This window comes from Panthera pardus, unplaced genomic scaffold, assembly GCF_024362965.1.
Source record: "Panthera pardus isolate Hobbes unplaced genomic scaffold, ASM2436296v1 HiC_scaffold_4, whole genome shotgun sequence".
Classification (NCBI taxonomy): domain Eukaryota; kingdom Metazoa; phylum Chordata; class Mammalia; order Carnivora; family Felidae; genus Panthera; species Panthera pardus.
In genome coordinates this window covers 3,025,088-3,043,221 of record NW_026526969.1, presented here as the reverse complement: position 1 = coordinate 3,043,221, position 18,134 = coordinate 3,025,088, and the positions used below count along the sequence as shown (strand labels likewise).

At 43.5% G+C, this 18,134-nt stretch overlaps 1 protein-coding gene and 1 pseudogene across 6 annotated transcripts in view; one reads left to right on the top strand and one right to left on the bottom strand.

Moving 5' to 3' along the window:
• Positions 1 to 18,134, top strand: part of AUTS2 (activator of transcription and developmental regulator AUTS2) — a 1,113,825-nt gene that overhangs the window by 671,668 nt on the left and 424,023 nt on the right. The gene's annotated exons all lie outside the window — the stretch shown is intronic.
• LOC128774779 (U6 spliceosomal RNA) lies at positions 1,082 to 1,171 on the bottom strand (annotated as a pseudogene).

The following is an 18,134-nucleotide window of genomic DNA, read 5'->3' as shown; positions in this document are numbered from 1 at the left end:
GAGCTGGGCACCAACTCTTTAAGTCTGTGGAGGTTTGATTGGCTGGGAGACAGAACTTGGAAATATCTGCATGGTCCCGAGACCGGTGGTTCTCCGACTTACCTCCACCAAAACAGCTTTCGTGCGAGCTACACTGAGCCATTTCACTGTCTGTAATCAAATGATGCTCTTTTTTCCACCAAAAAAAAAAAAAAAATGGGGAATAGAACCAAGTGAGTGAGTAAAACTACCTTAGATATAGGTTTTTCTAGTGCATATATTTGGTGAGCTTTGCCTTATCGTGTGATCAGGTAACAAATATGAATAGACAAACTATTAACCATGGATAAGATTTAGTTCAACACCTCGTTCTGAGGAGGACGCCATCTTTTATTTGTTTTTAAATATGTAACATAGTCATGTATTTTATGAGTCAAATTGTCCTGTTTCACATCACAAAATTAAACATATCAGGATTTAATGGTGTTCCATAACCATTATTAGCCCAGACGAGCTCATGATTTCCAGGTGTTCTGGTACATGAATCAGTTTGAAAACCTTGCTGAGCATCAGTGCTGAGCACTTGAAGTGCAGCTATGCCCATAGGTGATCAGAAAGCTCTCCAGTAGCATCTGACTTTAGGAGCGGGGTTAGGAAACCTGACACTTTGTTATAAAAATGAAAGATCTCAAATAGCATGTTGCCCTCCTAAGGGGCCCGGAACAACCCCTGTGCAAGGCAGTCGTTAAAAATCAACAGCTTCTGTATCTGCCAGAGGCTTCCTTAGGCTCCAGACGTATGCGCTGAGCTTTACATACAGTATCTCTAAACCTCACCACAGCCTTGCAAGGTATCATCCATGTTTCACTGATGGGGAAACTGAGGCACAGAGAAACTAAGTGACTTGACCAAGATCGCGGAGTTCAGAATGACCCAGCAGAACACCTCTAGATCTCTCTCTCTCTCTCTCTCTCTCTCTCTCTTTTAAGGTTTACTTTGATAAAGCCTGTGAAACAGGATTTTTCTTTTAATGCAGGTTTTGAATAGAATACACACATACACACACAAAGTAATTAAAAATCAGGGATTAAAAACAAACAAAAATAATATGGACCGCTTCACAAATTTGTCATCCTTGAGCAGGGGCCATCCTAATCTCTGTATCGTTCCAGTTTTCCTCTAGATAACTTACCTGCACTCCTTCCTCTACAGGCACTGCCCTGCAGTGATCAAGATTGGGTTCCTCAAAAAACTTAAAAATAGAACTCTCTTACCATCCAACAATTCACTTATGGGCATTTATCAGAAGAAAATAAATACACGAATTCAAAAAGATATATGCACCCCATGTTCCTCGTAGCAGTATTTATAACAGCCAAGATATGGAAGCAGCCCAAGGGTCCATCCACTGATGAATGTGTTAGAAGATGTGGTGTATATATACAATGGAATATCACTCAGCCATGAAAAAGAATGAAATCTTGCCATTTGCAACAACATGGATGGACCTACAGGGAATAATGCTAAGTGAAATAAGACAGAGAAAGATATATATGATTTCATTTGTATGTGGAATGTTTAAAAAACAAAACAAATATATAAACAAGACAGAAGCTGACTCATAATAAATACAGAGAATAAACTGGGGCTGCTAGAGGGGATGGGCAGGTGATGAGTAAAATAAGTAAAGGGAATTAGGAGGTATAAATTCCAAGTTATAAAATAAATAAGACCTGGGGGTGTAAGGTATGGCATAAGGAATATAGTCCATAATATTGTAATAATTTTGTATGGTGACAGATGCTAACTCTACTTATTACGGTGAGCATTTATTTCATAATGCATATAACTGTCAAATGTCTATCTGTATACCTGACAATAATACAGTATATGTTGACTATACTTCAGTTTTTAAGTTAAAAAAATGGATTTCTAAAAGCAGTTTTGCATCTACACAAGTGCTGTAACATGATTGAAGTGCCATAAAATATAGGATATGACCTTTGCCTAGATGTATTTTTAGGGAAGGAGTTTCTATCTTTTAAAAAAATATATTTACCTTTGAACATAACCTCAAAGAGTCATTGAGTTAATGACAGAAAGTCCCCTGGATAAGTAAGCAAAGTAACCTGTTGAATAAATAGTTTAGTCTTTTCTGTCTGTGTGCTGCTAAAAATAATTCTTTTACTTTGGCATAGAATTTTGGGGAGTTTTAAGCGAGGTATTAAATATAAAGTCAGTACAGGGGTGCCTGGGTGGCTCAGTCGGTTAGGTGTCTGACTTCGGCTCAGGTCACGATCTGACAGTTTGTGAGTTCGAGCCCCGCGTCAGGCTCTGTGCTGACAGCTCAGAGCCTGGATCCTGCTTCAGATTCTGTGTCTTCCTCTCTCTCTCTGTCCCTTCCCTGCTCATGCTCTCTCTCTCTCTCTCTCTCTCAAAAATAAACATTAAAAATTTTTAAAAAATAAATATAAAGCCAGTACTTGAACAGTATAAATACTTTGTGTTTTGTTGCCCATAACCCTCAGGCTGAAAATCATATACCCATCAAGGAGGGAGTCAATAATTGACCCAATAGGTGAGATGTTTGTATTTTCACAGTGTGCCAGTATGTAGTTTGATCTTTGTCCCTAGTATATAATTCCTATTTAAAACATTTGTTTGTTTGTTTGCTTATGTATTTATTTATTTATTCGTTCATTTACGTATTTATGAGTGAGTAGGCTTCACACCCAATGCAGAGCCCGACATGGGGCTTGAACTCCTGACCGTGAGATCAAGACCTAAGCTGAAATCAAGAGTCAGATGCGTAACTGACTAACTGGCACCCAGGTGCCCCCCCCCAAATAATTTCCTTTTAAAAGGGCCTAAACATTTATTTGTATATAGCTCAATAAATATTTATCAACAGTGATTGAAACTTAGCTCAATTATCTCTCATGATGATCTTGCCAAGCTTTAGTTGACTTAGACTTTGAAGTAAGGCTTGTGCTAGACTAAACTCCTGGTTATCAGATATGGGGCAACAACCAGGCATTCTCCATTCTGAAGGAAGAGTGAAGAGATGAGGGAATTTCACGTGAGCCCCAAGAGGTTTATTATTTTAATGTTCATTTATTTTTGAGAGAGAGAGAAAGAGCGTAAATGGGACAGGGATAAAGAGAGAGAGAGAGGGAGACACAGAATCCGAAGCAGGCACCAGGCTCCAAGCTGTCAGCCTTGAGCCTGACACGGGGCTCAAACCCAAGAACCGTGAGATCCTGACGAGCCTAACCGACTGAGCCACCCAGGCACCCTGAGCCCCAAGAGTTTTAAAAAGTGTTCCGCAGGACATACTCCCATTTTGTTCATATTAATTCTCTGCCCTCGGCATTTCTGGGGATGTACTAGGAATCTAGAAAGGAAATACCCAGCCTCAAGGACACCAGTGGTAGAGTTTAGAGTATTTTAAGAGCCAAATGATCACCGTTACTCCTGTCTTGTCCATTTCTCAGATGGAGATTAGGTGGGAAAGGCTTATTTTTAGATAATAAAGCAGTTATTTAAAAACATGACTAAAGTTCTCCTTAGAACTAGCCCATGGGTTGCTTTTAAGTATTGAGCTGTGATTTTAAATATTGTCACCACTGCAGCCTTAAATTAGTCAAAACATGCAGACTGTTTAGCATACTGCCTAACACATATTAATTGCTCCATAAATATTACCTGTTCTTTACAGTAGTGGTTCTCAACTGGTTTACAGAGGCACCAGTGTATCTTTCTCCCTTCTCAGGCCCTGACATATCTGTCTGTATGTTTAAAACAATGATCTCAGTAGATGGCGCACACAGTGATCTCTCAGTTGGCTGACATCAGACGTGAGAGACACGGCGTAATGCCAAGTCTTTGTTTACTAGTTAGGGACAGTGCCTCTTGGGTCTGGAGAAGGAGCGCACTGAGCGACTCCCGTTCACAAAGGCTTATGTTTAGAAAGACACACCTGGTGAGCCGTGAGTTAATTACCACTGCTTTTTATAGGCCCCGTGAAGACGCATGGCTGTTCCGCAGTAGTAATTACATCATAAGTATTGGGCCTTCTTTAGAACGTCTGGAGGCCTGCGAGTACAAAGCGGTTGAGAACCCTCAGTTTAGAACTAGGGGGGTAGGTTCTTGTCTGTAGGAGTAAAAGGAATTTATTTCTTGTCTTACAGTTTTATACTGCTTTCATCTACCTCTAGCCTCAGAAAAGCCCTTTCTCAGAAAAAGTGACTCAAATAGAAACCTGCCTTTTTCGTAAAAAAAAAAAAAAAAAAAAAAAAAAAAAAAAAAAAAGTCTATTTATTTTGAGAGAGCGTGCAAGCGAGCAGAAGTGGGGGAGGGGCACAGAGAGAGGGAAAGAGAGAGAATCCCAAGCAGGCTGCACGCAATTGGCACCGAGCTCGATACCAGGCTCAGTCTGACAAACCCTGAGATGATGACCGGAGTCAGACACTTAACCGACTGAACCACCCAGCTGCCCCCAAATCTGCCTTATTTGCCTATGCTGTACCTTATGTCTCTAATATCATTCCCTTTGCACCAGATGTCTGATTATTGTTCAAATACTCAATGTACTGCTGAAGGCTCAGATCATTTAGAGGAGATGCAGGTACTGTAAAGAACACAGGAGGAAGTCTTTATCCTGTCGCACGGTAGCTGGTTGGAACCCATGATTTACATCTAAAATGTTGCTACTGTTTTTACATCGTCCTTAAAGGAGGAGAGTGTGAAGGGTTATGATTACAGTAAAACTTATTAAAGCAGGTGCATCAACAGGAAAAGAAACCATTGTCCTTTCAACTCAGTCCCATTTCATAAATGGCATATCAGTTCCTTAGTGATTCAGAAACTTGGCTCCTGTTTGCAGCCTGTTGCCTCTCTCTACTCTTTGCCCACAGACCTGAGAGGGGAGAGGTTAAGTGACAGAGGAATTAAAGCTCTAAGGCAAATGAAGTTCATATATTTTTACTTAAGGATCTAGACACTCCAAGATGGGATCAAAATTGTCACTTAAATCTTGACCAGAATAGTGGCTCTCTTTCTGTTGCAGTGAGTGGAAGGAAACGTTATCTGCCTATGGTGCTTTACTAACTGGTTAAATAGCCTATTGAAATGTAGGAAAAGGAGATGAAAACAAACTGCATCTTTATTTATAGGGCAAGATCTTTGCACGTGGATGCTGTAAAGCCTTTGCTCCTGGGCGGAGAGACGAAGCGTAACAGGGATTGGAAGCTTACTTCAAGTGTGGGGCAAAGGGCGGGGGGAGTATGAAAGGAGAAGGGGGACCGAAGGAATGGATTCTTCACCCCTCAGTAAGTAGGCCTAGCCCAGGCGGGAGACTGCAGAGTGGTCCGAGTGGACCACAAGACCTCTACGCCCCTCTGAGTTCTCCCCTGGTCCTCAACCTGTTCAGAAGACCAGTTTCAGGAACATCAGAGGGAAATAAAACACCAAACACAGCTTTCTTTGGCTGTATTGGCTCCTGATACAACCTACAGAAGATAATTTTGTTTTTCCTTTAGAATTCTTGTCATGCCAAGGTGCTTTTTATTGCAATAAAAGTTTCAAACTGTTACACAAATAAGATAAAGCACCTTTTAAAATAAGATGACAGGCTCTTCCTACTTTGGCTCTCTTGATTTTTGTTGAAAACTGAAGTTCACTGAGTCTTAGCAGTTAAGAATATGTAAATTCAAAAAGTTGTTCCCACAGTTCTCCCTCTCCAAAGGACTGTTGTGAGCTGTGTGTGCTGTTTCTAGATGTTGTGCTTCAGTCCAGCAGCTTTTCTAAACTTTAGGTTGTGGTTTAGTGGCTGAGGATGGGACACAAAGCCTGTTGGTCCTCTTGTCCTCATCTGTACCACGGGGACAGCCAAGATCACCTGAGTCGCAGGCCTGAGGACGTACTGAGGTAATGCGGGGAAGACCTACGACCACCGTCTGGGTCACGGTCAGTGCTCAGGTATTGGTTGTCACTGTTTGACACGGCTTCCTCATCATTCACTTTATTCTCAATCCCATGTCTCCATTCTCCGTTCTTGTTTCCCAGGGATCTCCTACTCCTTATTGCCGGAGAACATTTGTTTACGTTTCACTTAACTTTTAAAGTTTTAATTCCAGTACAGCTACCATAGTGTGTTACATTAGTTTCAGGTGTACAATATGGTGATTCAACAACCAGAGAACATTTTTAATGCTTCCCCCTTTTTTGGTGCTGCTGTGGCTGACCCCAGTGTGATACAAATGCTTTGAAAATGGACCCTGAATGTGTTCTAGGGCTTATCAGGAATCTTTGAAAAAAGAGAATCAGAGTAAGCAAGCCCGTATATTTCATCAAATCTTACTTTCTGTCTGTGACTTATGGTAACTTTACTTTGGAGATACCTGACTACTTTGGAAGTATGCACACCAGCTTACCTGAATTCGGAAGATTGGGTGTCGTTAAAGGAAGGCGTGGCTGCATGGGAGGGTGGGACGTAAACACACTGTTGAAAGTGAAATTGATGTTTCAGTGCTGATGGGTAAGCAGTGCAGGGGGTCGGAGGGCCCTGAACGGGGGGGCTGGAGACCAGATTCTAGGCCAACATGGCTGACATCTTCTGAGCCTCTCTTCACCTATCAAATGGGACGTTTGGATTAGATTGTCTCAACGGTCCCTTTGTGCCTTAGTATTTTCTAATTTTGGCATCTACGTCATCAGTACTGGTGTCCACGTTTTCAAGTTGTATAAGTTTAAAAAGTAACTGGGTAAAATGCTGAAGCAAAGCCTAGTCAGGGTCAGTGGGAGAGTGTTGAAGAGTCTCCCAGTCCCAGTAATGAGGGTTGTTTCTCCTTCCTTCCCCGTACCCAGGCTCCCCAGAAGGTAAAAGTAAAGAAATGAAGTCCATCTTCTGTGTATTTTCAAAATAAAAGAACTATTACTTCCATTTTAATAATAGAGTTTTTGTGTATTTAATATAGGCAGTGATTTGGCCTCCAGCTGAGTTTAGATTTGAAGAGAGGAGAATATTAAACCCTATCAGCCAACCCATAAGCCAATTAAGTATTTCTAAGCTGGCAGAATGTGGGGAGGAATCCTTTTTTTTTTTTTCTCCACCAGTACTCACAATTTTTTGTTTTAATGAGATAAAAATAGTGTCTTTGAAAAGGTGGTACCGAAAGTAGGTGACAGCAAAGGATGGCCCTACGGTGAGACCAGTGTGTAGGTCAGAGTTCAGACAAAGGCAGTTTGAGGGCCTGGAACAGTGCTGTCCAACAGAACCTTCTGTAATGATGAAAATGCTCCACACTAACAGGGTAGCCACAAGTAACATGTGGCTGAATGTGGCTAGTGTGACCAGTTCCTGAATTTTTAAATCTTATTTAATTTTGATGGATTTGGGTTCCAGTAGCCACATGTGGCTAACAGCATGGGCAGTACAAGACTAGAATGAAATAGATTTTGACATACACTCTCATGTGTCAGAAAATTCCCAAAGAGCATCAGATTGCTGCCGTTGTGTGTATGATTGATTTGGAGCTAAAAGAACGTCTAAAGAGCTCTCCTGTGTAAGAGAATTACATTTCTACTTTGTCGTTTCAGAGGGGAAAAAAAAAAAAGAAACAAGACCGCTTGAGAGTGATTGCAGGGCAACATATTCAGGCGTAATATAAGAAGTTTCCTTACAGACACTCACATGAAATTATAGTCAGGTGTCTTAAAACGTAAGGATACCGCCCCCACTTCTAGCTGCCACCGGTTCTAAGAGTAGTCAAGGCTAGCTTGGCGACAGTAAGCAGGGATAGACTGTTTCCTCATCAATAAAATGAAGAGTCTAGGACTTGTCCTACCCTCCCCACACATGTCACCAGTTGCTAAGGATGAGAAGAAGTCGTGTTTTCACAAGTGCTCTGAAACCACCAAAGGTGTGTTATTAAGCTTTACTATTATTAGGTTAAAGACATTAATTAATGGACTTTATGTACTTGGAGTCACCTTCAGGCTGCTTCTAAGAAAAGCAGAAATGTTCTTTAGGATCCTGAACCCAAGCCCCCTAGTTTCAGTAAACATGAATATAGCATGAATATAGCCACCCCATGAATATAGCAAGTGGCACTGGCCATTCAGTCATTGATCTTAATTTTTTCAGTGATTATTTCACCCAGAGAGGATGCCGAAAGTGGCACTCGTGCCTTTCCAGATACCTAGAAGATTCCTGATAGTAAGCAAATGGATGAACTCACAGTAGTTAGGCTGTGGTCGATGCTCTCACTGCTGAGACAGCCGGTTAGTACTTAGAGCATCAATCAGCCGCGGGGCCTGCTGGTTCCTCCTGTTGGATGTAACATTCATGGAAAGGGAGCCTTATAGGTAACGTCACAGCAGAGGCCTTAAATTGCAGAGAATTTCTACCAGCCTCGTGAACCAGGGCATGGCACGGGATCCATGGGCCCCGCCTATCCTCCCGTGGAGACGTGAGGAGGGCAGGACTGTGAGCCTGGAGCACAGCCACCCAGCGGCGGGCTGGGGCCCTTGGCAGAGCTTCCACGGAATTCGTCAGCCGTGTGTGAACACTTAGACGCTGCACCTCTTCCTTTGTGGGGGCGCCCATTATCTGGTTCAGAAAGACGATGGCAGGCCTCAGGCTCGCGTTGGTCGACCCTGCTTTCTGTCTAAGCAGGAGGACATTTCCTTGTCCTTCCTCTTGTTAAAATGGTAAGCGCACAGTGCTGTCATTAGGGTGGAGCCCCTCCGCTCCTAAGGACAGGAGGGAACCCGACTTCTCCCCTTTCCTGCCGGCTTCCTCCCTTTCCATGTTTTCTCATGCCTGCACTCGGAGCAGATGTGTCTTTATTTACGTGTTGAGAGACTGTCGCGTGCCCATAAAAGCTCCAGATAACACTGCACAACTCCCATTTTGCACCCTGGCATTTGATCCCTGTCCTACATACCCTTCTCTGGAGACTAACGATATCCACCCGGACACAAGGCTGGTGGAAAGAAAACTCAGCCTCGTTTCACAGATGGCTCGTTTCATCCGTGGCATGTGTGTGCATGTGGATGCTCTTGCCCGTACTTTCTTCTCAGCCCAGACTGACGCGGGAATGGGTTACGTTGCTGGAGAAAATCAGCTTTCTACACCAGTTGTATTGGATGCAAATGTCCAGCTCTGGCTGGACTCCGGGGCCAAGTAGTCACTCCTTCTCAGTGTCCGGAGTGGTTGCTCCAGGCTTTTCCCTTTCATCTGAAACCCTCTAGTCCAGACTCTCTCTGCACCTCATTATCCATGGGTAGCCCTACCAAGAACACCAAGGCTGCCCAGTAAGATCATCCTTGACTTCTGTCTTCTGCATTTAACAGTTTTTGTCAGAATCATTATTCATGTTTGCATCGTTCCCTCTGCTGTCAGAGCAGAATGCATTTCTTTTTTCATTCCCAAGGTCAAAACCATGTTCTTCAGCCAACCCCACTGTCTCCTCCAAGGCCTTGTCACATCCATCGTTTCTTTCCCTTTGTCTTCTCCCTCCTCTCAGCTAATGAGCTTGAGCAAGTTTTCTCCAGTCCTTAAAAAAACTAAAACGCTTGGGTCTCTTGGGTCTCTCCTCTCTTTCAAAGTCCAGGGATTTGGTACTTGCCGTCATCCTTTCTTCATAACCTCCGAAGGAGGAACTGTATCCTGTTGTGCTAAGAAAACTGTTGCTTAGCACCCACCAGTGGGTTTCTGATCAAGGTCTGGTGATGGGGGCAGCATTCTGCCTGGGTGGTGCCCTGCTCGTCCTCGAGCTCTGTCACCCATGGCTCTCCTGACTCTGCCCGCCCTTTTGATCCTTTTCACTACCTTCATCAGGCCCTGCCCTCTTCCTCCTTAGATATCTGTGAACCCTGTGTCAGTAGAGAATGTTACTTCCTGGCACGGCTGGGAGAGTCAGATAGACCTGCCTCAGATCCTGGCGTGGCTCCACCACTTATTTAGCTCTGGAAACTTGAGTCAAGTTACTGGATTTTTCTGAGTATGTTTTCTCATACTAACTTCAGAGGGTTGTGAGGATAAAATTAGCAGACACATGACAAGTGCTTTGCTTCATTCCTAGCTAACTGCTTCTCACTTTGCTTTCTTTTCTCTGACTGCCATGCCCTCACTTTCCATCTTTATCCTTTCTGTCCCTGGCCTCCCTCTGGAGCCTCAAAGCCACATCATCAGCCACCTGCTAGATGCCTTTCTCAAATAGAAATCTTCATTCCTTTCTCCCAAAGCAGGTTTCTCCTACCCCGACTCAGCCTGGCAGCCTCCCAGGGTTGAGACATGATATGTTTCACCTTCTCTCTCTCTTACCCTCTTAACCAGTCAGTCAACAAGCCATGCCCCATACTCCAGCCCTCTGGGTTCTTGGGTCTGGATGTTTCTTTAAAAAAAAAATTTTAATGTTTATTTTTGAAAGAGAGAGAGAGAAAGAGAGAGACCAGCGGAGGGGCAGAGAAAGAGGGAGACACAGAATCTGAAACAGGCTCCAGGCTCCGAGCTGTCAGCACAGAGCCCGATGTGGGGCTTGGACCCCTGAACCACAAGATCATGACCTGAGCTGAAGTCAGACGCTTAACCGACTGAGCCACCCAGGTGTACCCCTGGACTTTTCATTCTTAATGCCACAGTTATGGTTAAGGGTCCTTTTACCTCCAGCTTCGATTATTGTTCTGGCCTCCAAAGTGCCCCTCATCTTTATTTCATTGCAAACATTCTTCCTAACGCTGTGCACATCCGATCATGTCATTGCCTGTGCAGATGGTCCCCTGTTGCACTCTTCTATTCCCTGTGAACTTTTGACTGAAGGTTCCATAGCCAATCTGTAGTTCAGGGGTAGAGCTGGAAGAATAGCTGATACTATGCATAAAGTTAGAACTCAGTAAACGCTGAATAAATATAGTGTAAAATAAAGCAAAATCAGTAGTATAGTAAGGCATAATGTCATAAGAATTGCTTTGGTGATAAGTGGTCAATTAATTAAAAGTTAGCTCTCGATATATCCTACCGAATTCATTGTAGAATAGTCTATGCCTTGATCCCCATTTGCACTTGAAGCTTATTAAAAGAGGAAAATGGATTGGACAGATGAGTAGGGGGTCTCCACAGGGCATCAACAGGCTTCCTTCGGGCCCCACCTAGCCTGTGTGAGGCCACCCTCTGTACACTTCTTCCAGCCAGTGCTCAAAGGACCAGGTCCACATTCTTGACATGGGTGTTTTGATCCTAAGGAGACCATCTTTGATAAACTCAAAATCGAGTACAAGACTGATGATGAACTCAGAACCTTGCCAGATTTAGTACCAGACTGAAATTGGGTCCCTGGAAAAATTGTGATAGTTTGTAACTCAAGTCTGTTGTGGACACAAGAAAGCACACTTACTGGTGCCCTGAGCCCCCACCTCCCCGTGTCTCACACGCTCTTCCCCACCCCTGACCCTCAGCACTCCAGGCAAGAAAACAGTGATGTTTCTGCGTCTGGAAGCATGTTCTATGTGAGAAGAGGCCAGTGGAAGGGGATTTGATGTGTGAATGACAGATCCCCACGTAACACTACTGGGGGGCACTTGATCTGACCGGTTTGAAGCTGAAAACTTACCAGGTCATACTGGAAATGGTTGCCGCTGGGCATGGCTTTCATCCTTATTTATCTTCTTAAAAAAAAAAAAAAAAAAAAAAAAACCTTACTGAAGGGTTTGGGTTTTTGTTTTGGGTTTTTTTGTGGGGTTTTTTCTGTTTTGTTTTTGGTTTTGTGCAAATCATACTTTTTCGTGTGTGTGTGTGTGTACGTACGTGTGTGCAAGAGCATTTGTATATTCCTTTTTCATGTTACTTGTCACTGCAGGGCAAGGTTGTAACCTTGTGATGCAGATTGTGTCTTAATGAATTCATCATTTGCCATGGGAAAGAGATGTTTCTTTAAATGGTGAAAAAACATTTTCTAACAATATTATAGAAACATTGCATTGAAAATAATAGCTAATATTTTGAGCAACTGTGACATGTTAGCTACCACCTTAAAGACTTCATGCATTAGCTCATTTACTCCCCAGAAGAATTCATTATTGCTGATTTTCCCATTGAGATTTGAGAAACTGAAACAGAGGAAACTTAAGTACTTTGCCTGAGGTCACACATTTAGGTAATGAGAGGTTCAGGATTCGAACTCAGGTGGAGGTTCTAGCTCCCACCCAGTTGGTCCTACTATTTCCAGAAAATATTCCTGAGCATTATTAGTGGGTACAAGCCTGGAACACCGAGGGCTTACTCAGGGTTCTCTCAGGCTGGTGCATTGCCTGAGCGAAAGATACCCAAGACCCAAGATGTGGCCCTTGCCTTCAAGGTCATTACTGTCTGGTGGTTCTAGGGGAGGGCTGAGTCTGTCTTATTTATTGGTAAATCCCCATTGCTGAGCACAGTGTAGACGTATAGGGGGTGCTCAACAAAATTTTACTGAATCAAATCAGTATAGATTCCAAAAGGCTAATTTGGCTTCAGAATTGTCAGGGTTGAACCATGATTACTTGATAATAAAGGCGAATCTGAGACTTCTGAAATGTAGCAGTCATGACTTCCTGCTTCTTTAGAAACACCAATGGTGGAAGGGAGGATGTGGTGGTTGAATTACTGTTCTTACCACTGCAGTATTTTTAAACTCTTTCAAGGGTTACTGGATGCTCCCTGGCTCCTGTATGATTTATAAATCTATTATTCATGTCACAGAGAGATTTTAATGCTGGAGAACCATCAGGTGAACTCAATCATATAGTGTAATGTGTGGGAGGTTACCAAGGTTGAGGGGGACAGAAAAAGAAAATGATTAATTCACAGGTAGAACACAGGACAGAAGGACAGAAAAGGGGGAGGGGGGAGGGCTGGAGGCCAGTTAGGAGGACACTGCAGAGACCAGTGTAAGGAGCAAAGACATGCGTCCGAGCAGAGGTGCGATGAAGAGTGTACAGGGAAAATGAGCAGGAGCCACTGGCTCCACAGGAAGACTGAGGCTCAGGATGAAGCATTGAATACAGTCATCCGTTGATGACGACCTAAGAACCTGAAAGCACGGGCCTTTGTCCTAAAGCCACCATTTCATGTTGGATGAGTTCAGAGTGGGAAGGCGTTTTCAGGCCACCCCCATGTCGTTGATGGAGAGCGCGTTTGGACCGTGAGTGCTATTTCGCATTCTCAGTGTGGAGACAGTTAAGAACCAGGGGAGAAGGATGATGGGGGTGGGAGGGCTGCTTGTTGTAGAGGGGGCAGGGGAGGGGTGGGAACGTCAGCAGGTAGTGCAGTTTTGCCAGGGAGTGTTCTTAGAGAAGTAGGACGCAGCCCCCCTTCTCATGAAAACATTTTACTGCCCTCATCCGCTCAGCAAAACCGCTGCATCTAGACACCTGGTGTTTGATTTGGACTTGGTGTTTATTCCGCGTGAAAATGCGGACAGAAAGCGGATGTTTTATGTACTGTCTCTTTTCAAGCAGGATGGAAGGGGCTTGTAAAAGTGGTTTCCACGGCATAACCTAGCATTTTAAAGATTTATGGAACAAGTGTCCACTTACAGGTTCATTTAAGTTTTACAAAACATTTCTGCTTCTGCCTTGCCATGTCGGCAAAAGATTCTGGGATTTAAATAAATAGAACCTGGTAGGATATAATAAAGTGCAAAAAAACTTATGATGCATCAAGTTACTACTGAAAGGAATATTGAGGCCCAAGTGACCTCCTTCCTGATGTCTCCTGAACACAAGACAGCTTTAATCTTTAGGTTCTGTGTTACTCAAATAAGCCGAGGAATTTGTGACTTGGGGGATGCTGCCAAGGATAGCCACCAAAGATAATGATCGTATTTCAGATCGGCACTTCTGTGTTAATGAAAGGAGACAGGTGAGGGTGCAGAACAGAAGTTTTAATAGCGCTTGACCCTCGTTCTTTCCTTACAGTTTCTCGACCCAGCTGACCCGGTGACGTTTTTAAAAAATAAACAGGTTCAAGCGCATTAGTAGGCAGAATTTATTGTGGTGAGACAGGGAGCGAGTAGCAGTGGAAGTCAGGGAAGCCTGTGGACATCAAAACTCGTGTTTGCTAAGTCCCTCCTGTGTTCACTGTTGTGGAGATTTTAGTGAAAACAAAATCGGGTCTGTGCCAAGCTCAGAAGGTGTATTTGCTCTGTCTTTGTTCGTTCTTGGTTTTCCCAGGGCCCAGAACTCTTAGCACCTTAGCAGCAAATGTCTATTGAATGATGGCTTTGGAAGGAAGCTCTAGAAAACACTAGGCATACAATCTTAATAAATTACATTGTAATGCCTTCATCTCATCCTTCCGTCTGGCCCAAGTAACTGGTCCTTGAAAATTTCCCTGAAGGAGCTTTTCTTTTACTGTGGAAGCCGGATGAAAGAATAAGTGAGTGGTAAAGGAACAAATGAGTAAAAGAAAACTCTCTCTTGTTCAATCCTTAAACCAAATTATCCTAAACTTGCTCATTAAGACTTGCTTAGCTATGCTTTTTCTACCACGTCCCTAAGCATTTTAATCTTTTATTAATTATTCAACCTCCATATTGCTTTAGGTGAATTAGAGACTTGACACAGCTTGAAATGCAGGAAGTTTCTTTTTTGTTTTCCTCCACAACTATATGCAGCCAGCTAGAAACTTTGTCCTGTTGGTAGTTTTGTTTCAGCGAGCCTCAGTCCAAACTAGAAATTAAGCCACAGAGGTCGTTATGGCATCGTCCTCAGGAAGGCACTGGTGTCAGAAAAGAACATTCTTCATTCAGCCCCGGTATGGTCTTTGGACCCTTCCATTTGTGTGCAGAAGGAAGCACATCGATGGTTCGTAAAACCTGGCTGTAACTGTGCAGACCACCTTCACATCTGTGTTAGAGCTATTGTCTGAGAGTAAAGTTGGCTATCCATCGTGGGATGTATACAACAGCCAGACCTCCCAACACGTGTTACATCTGTCTTTATTTCGGATCATGGCATTTATGGAGATGATTAGGGACAGCTTATTTGAACTGAGATCCAGAGAGCTTACTTACTTATTTAGCAAATATTTGTTGAACGCCTACTGTGTGCTGTATGATACTAGGGAATAAAATTATAGACAAACAGTCCCTATCCTCGAGGAGTAAGTAAGTAGTCTAGCATATAAATTCAACAGGAGACAGCTGCCAGGATTGCAAAGTGGTAGTTTGGGCAGAGGGACTGGGTCTTGGAAGGAAAGAGGAAGAAGACATGGTGAATGTGGACCAAGGCTGGCGGCACGGAGGCTCCAGAGTCCCCTGGAAATGCTAGTGTTGGATGTGGAGGGGCCATCTCGAAATGTCTTATCCAGAGCGTCCAGGGGCTGTGGGTTGATGATCCCACTGGGATGGGTAGGGGAGGAAGAATCAGTGCACTGGGGCCAGGGTCTGTCCTCCATCCCGTCCTTCTCCAGGGATGGGATGACAGGTACTCCAGAAACCAACATGACACCAGCTTAGTAAAGACAGGCGGTAAACACCTTCCAGTGGCTGTCTTAATCTGGATGCTTGCTACTGTATTTTAACAACATGATGGCATTTACCGTAGGAATGGTTACATACCAGTCTAGGTACTTTATATGTATTTTGTTTTATCTTCACAACTTTGTAAGATAGGCAGTATTATTCACTGCCTAGACTTGTGACTAGAGAGTTAGGAGGTGTAGGCACTCTGATCTCTTTTAATCTGTTTCAGTGTGTTTTTACATTCTGATTACAAGCCACTAAATTGATTTAGTAGTTTGGAGCACCTTTGGGTGTTCTGTCAGACACCAAACAAACAATTTCTAACCACAGCGACTAAATCAGGCACTTCCAAGTTTGAGTAATTTATAAAGTAGAAAAAAATGTATGCGGCCAAATAACTATCCAAGCAGTTGGGACATGTCTGAAGTGAAACACTGTTTCCTGAAACATATCCAGTAAATGTACAACTATGTCACAAAAAGAGTTTATGCTCAAGATAATGTAATATGATGTATTTGTTCCCCAAGAACATTGCCCTATAGTTTATGAAGCATCTCCATAATGAAGTTATTTGTTTCCGATGCTCTTTATGAAAATGAAATGTTCCCATGAACCCTGGAAAACTTGGTCAATCCAATTAGGGAAAAAATGAATTTTGTGTTGAGCATTTTAATCCCCAAATTAGCAGGGACATTCAACAACTGTAATAAATTCAAGGATTACTTGGAGACTGATTTAATCTTTAGATCTAATTTGATTGTCTTGTTTTAACATTTTGGATTTACAAGATTTATCGGACCAGCAAAATTGCCCTTGGCGTGGAAAAGCTTGAGCTTGGACCTTTTTTTATCTTTTAAGGAAAACCGAAAATTCTTTGTAGGGATAATTTTTTACATGCATTATAGTGTGTATTCCTGTGGGAGAGACTTACCAAAAACTTGACAAAATGAACAGAAGGGAAAGTATTTCGAATTGGCCAACTGTAACATGTTCCACATGTATGGGGAATGGCATTTCAGTGGGTGAGGTGGAAGGATTAGGCTAATCTTCACTATCCAAAAGGGCCACTATGGTGTGCTTTGATAATCTTTCTACAAAGCTGGTGGATTTTATCCCCTGCGTTCTGGAGCTCCTGGATGCTGAAGTCCCAGCTTTCTTTATGTGGAGCACCAAGAAAAGGCAACCACTTACCTGTCAAGTTAGCCTTACACCCAGGTAGAAAGCAGTCACAGAAAGATCGCTTCAGTGATGCTAATTTGCATGCCTACCTGGAAGTCAAATGATTTGTTGCCGCTTCAATGTTTTGGACTTCTCTAATGGTGAGTGTGTATTTAAGATAAATGAGAAGCAAGTGACAAGTGTCCTACATTTTTTTAAGAGAGCCAAACAAAAGAAATGGAGGCATCGTAATGAGAGTGGCAGTGGGCCATAGTGGTTCAGGGGTATAGCTCCCGAGTCAGACTGGCTGCCTTTGAAGCCCACCGCCGCCACGTACTTGTTAGAAGATGGTAGCTAAGTTATGTGCCCTCTTAGTGCATCTGTTTCTTCATCCCTGGAGAGGGTATAATAGAATATGATTCATGGGATCGTTCAAAGGACTAATTGGGGGTGCATATAAAAAACACTTAGGATAGTGTCGTTCCCATGCTGGGGGCACAATAAATGTTAGCCATGGTTAATATTTCTAAAATTCCAGACTTGAAGCTTCCAGGCACATTAAGTGCGGGTTGTATCACAGTGCAGGTGGGAACCACGAAGCTACCGATACTTAAGCAGGGGTGAGTGGGTATCGGGTGAGTCCGTGCAGATAGACTGTTCCATCCCCAGGCGAGACATACGCTATGGACATCGACCTGGCCTGAACATGTAGACAGTCTGAGGCACTCAGAGGTGCTCAGAGGATATAGCAGGCACAGGTAGATGCTGATACCAGGGGCACCCCTGTAGGGTACCTCGCATCAGTAAGCATCATGGGAGATAGTACAGGGGCAGCAGCTGCTAAACCCTGATTCCACTTTGTCTAGAACTCAGATGATGGCTCCAAACCCCGGTTGTATTCACCCTTCCAGTCTAAGTACTTTACATGTAGTGCTTTCCTTTGATTTGATTCCACATACAGATCCCGCATGGGTGCCTCCCAGCAGCATCACCCTCTCCCCTCCCCAGCTTAAACCAATTAGCGCCCACTCTGCAACTGGAGTTGGAGTTGATCCCACAGAAATGGAAAGTTGGAGCAAGGATGTTTCCAAAGGAAAGTTGGGGTACCGTTTCACCAAGAAAATTGAAAGGATGAGGTGACAAACAACAGGTGCCTCCACATATGTGCTGAGACAGATTGACTCTCCACTTAGCACTGGCTCCGAAACGAGCAGACCTAACTTGGCAGGTGAGTCTGTCCACGGCCCAGTGCAGAACCTGGGACAGGCAAAATAAGTGGAAAGGAAAGAGATGTTGGAAAGAACTAATATTCATGGGGTGTCTATTCTGTGCCGAGTCTTTACATTTGTGGTCTAATTTAAGCCTCATCACACCAGAAAGCAGAATTGGGAGGTTTAAAGGGGTCAAAGATGAGGATAAAGAGAAATCTGGAGCACGGCGAGGTAATACAGCCAGAGCTTTGGGTGACCCCAGGGCAGACTGGGGAAACAGGCC